The following is a 4,757-nucleotide window of genomic DNA, read 5'->3' on the forward strand; positions in this document are numbered from 1 at the left end:
TATAATAAAAACTAACTAGAACATACTAAAAACATACTAAAAACAATGCCAAAAAGCGTATAAATTATCCGCTCATCACAACACCAAACTTAAATTGTTGCTTGTCCCCAAGCAACTGAAAATCAAATAAGATAAAAAGAAGAGAATATGCAATGAATTCCAAAAACATCTATGAAGATCAGTATTAATTAGAAGAGCGGTGCTTGTAGCTTTTTGCCTCTGAACAGTTTTGGCATCTCATTCTATCCTTTGAAATTCAGAATGATTGGCTTCTATAGGAACTCAGAATCCAGATAGTGTTATTGATTCTCCTAGTTAAGTATGATGATTCTTGAACACAGCTACTTTATGAGTCTTGGCCGTGGCCCAAAGCACTCTGTCTTCCAGTATTACCACCGGATACATACATGCCACAGACACATAACTGGGTGAACCTTTTCAGATTGTGTCTCAGCTTTGCTAGAGTCCCCAATTAGAGGTGTCCAGGGTTCTTAAGCACACTCTTTTTGACTTGGATCACGACTTTATTATTTCTTTTTCTCTTTTTATTTTTTTTCGCACATAATCTCTTTTTTTTTGAATTCACTGCTTTTTCTTGCTTCAAGAATCATTTTTGTGATTTTTCAGATCCTCAGTAACATGTATCCTTTTTCATCATTCTTTCAAGAGCCAACATTCATGAACAACAAATTCAAAAGACATATGCACTGTTCAAGCATACATTCAGAAAACAAAGTATTGCCACCACATCAAAATAATTAATCTGTTATAAAATTCAAAATTCATGCAATTCTTCTCTTTTTCAATTAAGAACATTTTTTTTATTTAAGAAAGGTGATGGATTCATAGGACATTCATAACTTTAAGGCATAGACACTAAGACACTAATGATCATAAGATACAAACATAGAGAAACATAAGCATAAAAATTCGAAAAACAGGAAAGTAAAGAACAAGGAAGTTAAAGAACGGGTCCACCTTAGTGATGGCGGCTTATTCTTCCTCTTGAAGATCTTATGGAGTGCTTGAGCTCCTCAATGTCTCTTCCTTGCCTTTGTTGCTCCTCTCTCATGATTCTTTGATCTTCTCTAATTTCATGGAGGAGAATGGAATGTTCTTGGTGCTCCACCCTTAGTTGTCCCATGTTGGAACTTAACTCTCCTAGGGAGGTGTTGATTTGCTCCCAATAATTTTGTGGAGGAAAGTGCATCCCTTGAGGCATCTCAGGGATTTCATGATGAGGAATTTCCTCATGCTCGTGTCCATGAGTGGGATCTCTTGTTTGCTCCATCCTTTTCTTAGTGGTATCCATGAGGAATTGGTCCAACCTTTAATCAAAGTTGACCCTTTTTGAGTTTGAAAGGGACCTCGGGGATCACCTTCTTCTTGGCCACAACTTCATAGAAGTGGTCTTTATGCACCCTTGAGATGAATCTCTCCATCTCCCATGACTCGGAGGTAGAAGCTTTTGCCTTCCCTTTCCTCTTTCTAGAGGTTTCTCCGGCCTTAGGTGCCATAAATGGTTATGGAAAAACAAAAAGCAACGCTTTTACCACACCAAACTTAGAAGGTTTGCTCGTCCTCGAGCAAAAGAAGGAAGAAAAGAGTAGAAGAAGAAGAAGAAATAGAGGAGATGGAGGTGGCTTTGTGGTTCGGCCAACGGGGAGAAGTAGTGCTTAGGTTGTGTGAAAATGAAGGAGTGAAGATGGGTTTATATAGGAGTGGAGAGGGGGTGTAGGGTTTTATGAAGGATGGATGTGAGGTGAGATTTTATGAAGGATGGATGTGAGTGGTGAAGAGAATAGTGGGATTTGATAGGTGAGGGCTTTTTGGGGAAGAGGTGTTGAGGTGATTGGTGAATGGGTGAAGAAGAGAGAGAGTGGTGGGGTAGGTGGGGATCCTGTGGGGTCCACAGATCCTGAGGTGTCAAGAAAAATTCATCCCTGCACCAAATGGCGAGCAAAAATGCTCTTTCTGCCAATTCTGGCGTTAAACGCCGGGCTGGTGCCCATTTCTGGCGTTTAACGCCAGCTTCTTGCCCCTTCCTGGCGTTTAACGCCAGTCTGGTACCCCTTTCTGGCGTTAAACGCCCAGAATGGTGCCAGACTGGGCGTTAAATGCCCATTTGCTGCCCTTACTGGCGTTTAAACGCCAGCAAGTTTTCCTCCAGGGTGTGCTGTTTTTCTTTCTGTTTTTCATTTTGTTTTTGCTTTTTTCAATTGATTTTGTGACTTCCCATGATCATCAACCTATAGAAAACATAAAATAACAAAGGAAAATAGATAAATATAACATTAGGTTGCCTCCCAACAAGCGCTTCTTTGATGTCCCTAGCATGACAGTGGGCCCTCATGGAGCCTCACAGATATTCAAAGTAATGTTGGAACCTTCCAACACCAAACTTAGAGTTTGAATGTGGGGGTTCAACACCAAACTTAGAATTTGGTTGTGGCCTCCCAACAACCAAACTTAGAGTTTGACTGTGGGGGCTCTGTTTGACTCTATTTTGAGAGAAGCTCATTCACTTGAATGATCAATTCTCCTCTGTCAACATCAATCACAGCCTTTGCTGTGGCTAGGAAGGGTCTGCCAAGGATGATGGATTCATCCATGCACTTCCCAGTCTCTAGGACTATGAAATCAGCAGGGATGTAATGGTCTTCAACCTTTACCAGAACATCCTCTACAAGTCCATAAGCTTGTTTTCTTGAATTGTCTGCCATCTCTAGTGAGATTCTTGCAGCTTGTACCTCAAAGATCCCTAGCTTCTCCATTACAGAGAGAGACATGAGGTTTATGCTTGACCCTAGGTCACACAGAGCCTTCTTGAAGGTCATGGTGCCTATTGTACAAGGTATTGAGAACTTCCCAGGGTCCTGTCTCTTTTGAGGTAATTTCTGCCCAGTTAAGTTATCCAGTTCTTTGGTGAGCAAAGGGGGTTCATCCTCCCAAGTCTTATTACCAAATAACTTGTCATTTAGCTTCATGATTGCTCCAATGTATTTAGCAACTTGCTCTTCAGTGACATCTTCATCCTCTTCAGAGGAAGAATACTCATCAGAGCTCATGAATGGCAGAAGTAAATCCAATGGAATCTCTATGGTCTCAGTGTGAGCCTCAGATTCCCATGGTTCCTCATTAGGGAACTCATTGGAGCCCAGTGGACATCCATTGAGGTCTTCTTCAGTGGCGCTCACTGCCTCTTTCTCCTCTCCAAGTTCGGCCATGTTGATGGCCTTGCACTCTCCTTTTGGATTCTCTTCTGTATTGCTTGGAAGAGTACTAGGAGGGAGTTCAGTAACTTTCTTACTCAGCTGACCCACTTGTGCTTCCAATTTTCTAATGGAGGATCTTGTTTCAGTCATGAAACTTTGAGTGATTTTGATTAGATCAGAGACCATGGTTGCTAAGTCAGAGTGGCTCTGCTTAGAATTCTCTGTCTGTTGCTGAGAAGATGATGGAAAAGGCTTGCTATTGCTAAACTTGTTTCTTCCCCCATTATTGTTGTTGAAACCTTGTTGAGGTCTCTGTTGATCCTTCCATGAGAGATTTGGATGATTTCTCCATGAAAGATTATAGGTGTTTCCATAGGGTTCTCCCATGTAATTCACCTCTTCCATTGATGGGTTCTCAGGATCATAAGCTTCTTCTTCAGATTAAGCATCCTTAGTACTGCCTGGTGCAGCTTGCATTCCAGACAGACCTTGAGAAATCATATTGACTTGTTGAGTCAATATTTTGTTCTAAGCCAATATGGCATTCAGAGTATCAATATCAAGAACTCCTTTCTTTTGATTCGTCCCATTGTTCACAGGATTTCTTTTAGAAGTGTACATGAATTGGTTATTTGCAACCATTTCAATGAGTTCTTGAGCTTCTGCAGGCGTCTTCTTCAGATGAAGAGATCCTCCAGCAGAGCTGTCCAATGACATCTTGGACAGTTCAGATAGACCATCATAGAAGATACCTATGATGCTCCATTCAGAAAGCATGTCAGAAGGACACTTTCTGATCAATTGTTTGTATCTTTCCCAAGCTTTATAGAGGGATTCACCTTCCTTCTGTCTGAAGGTTTGGACTTCCACTCTAAGCTTACTCAATTTTTGAGGTGGAAAGAACTTTGCCAAGAAGGCATTGACTAGCTTTTCCCAAGAGTTCAGGCTTTCTTTAGGTTGTGAGTCCAACCATATCCTAGCTCTGTCTCTTACAGCAAAAGGGAATAGCATAAGTCTGTAGACCTCAGGGTCAACCCCATTGGTCTTGACAGTGTTACAGATTTGCAAGAATTCAGCTAAAAACTGATGAGGATCTTCTAATGGAAGTCCATGGAACTTGCAATTCTGTTGCATTAGAGAAACTAATTGAGGCTTAAGCTCAAAGTTGTTTGCTCCAATGGCAGGGATAGAGATGCTTCTCCCATAGAAGTCGGGAGTAGGTGCAGTAAAGTCACCCAGCACCTTCCTTGCATTGTTGGCATTGTTGTTATTTTCGGCTGCCATGTCTTCTTCTTTGAAGAATTCTGTTAGGTCCTCTACAGAGAGTTGTGCTTTAGCTTCTCTTAGCTTTCGCTTCAAGGTCCTTTCAGGTTCAGGGTCAGCCTCAACAAGAATGCTTTTGTCTTTGCTCCTACTCATATGAAAGAGAAGAGAATAAGAAAATATGGAATCCTCTATGTCACAGTATAGAGATTCGTTGAGGTGTCAGAGGAAAAGAAAAATAGAAGGAAGAGGTAGAAGAATTCGAACTTAGAAAGATAG

Source organism: Arachis hypogaea, chromosome 9 (assembly GCF_003086295.3).
Source record: "Arachis hypogaea cultivar Tifrunner chromosome 9, arahy.Tifrunner.gnm2.J5K5, whole genome shotgun sequence".
NCBI lineage: Eukaryota > Viridiplantae > Streptophyta > Magnoliopsida > Fabales > Fabaceae > Arachis > Arachis hypogaea.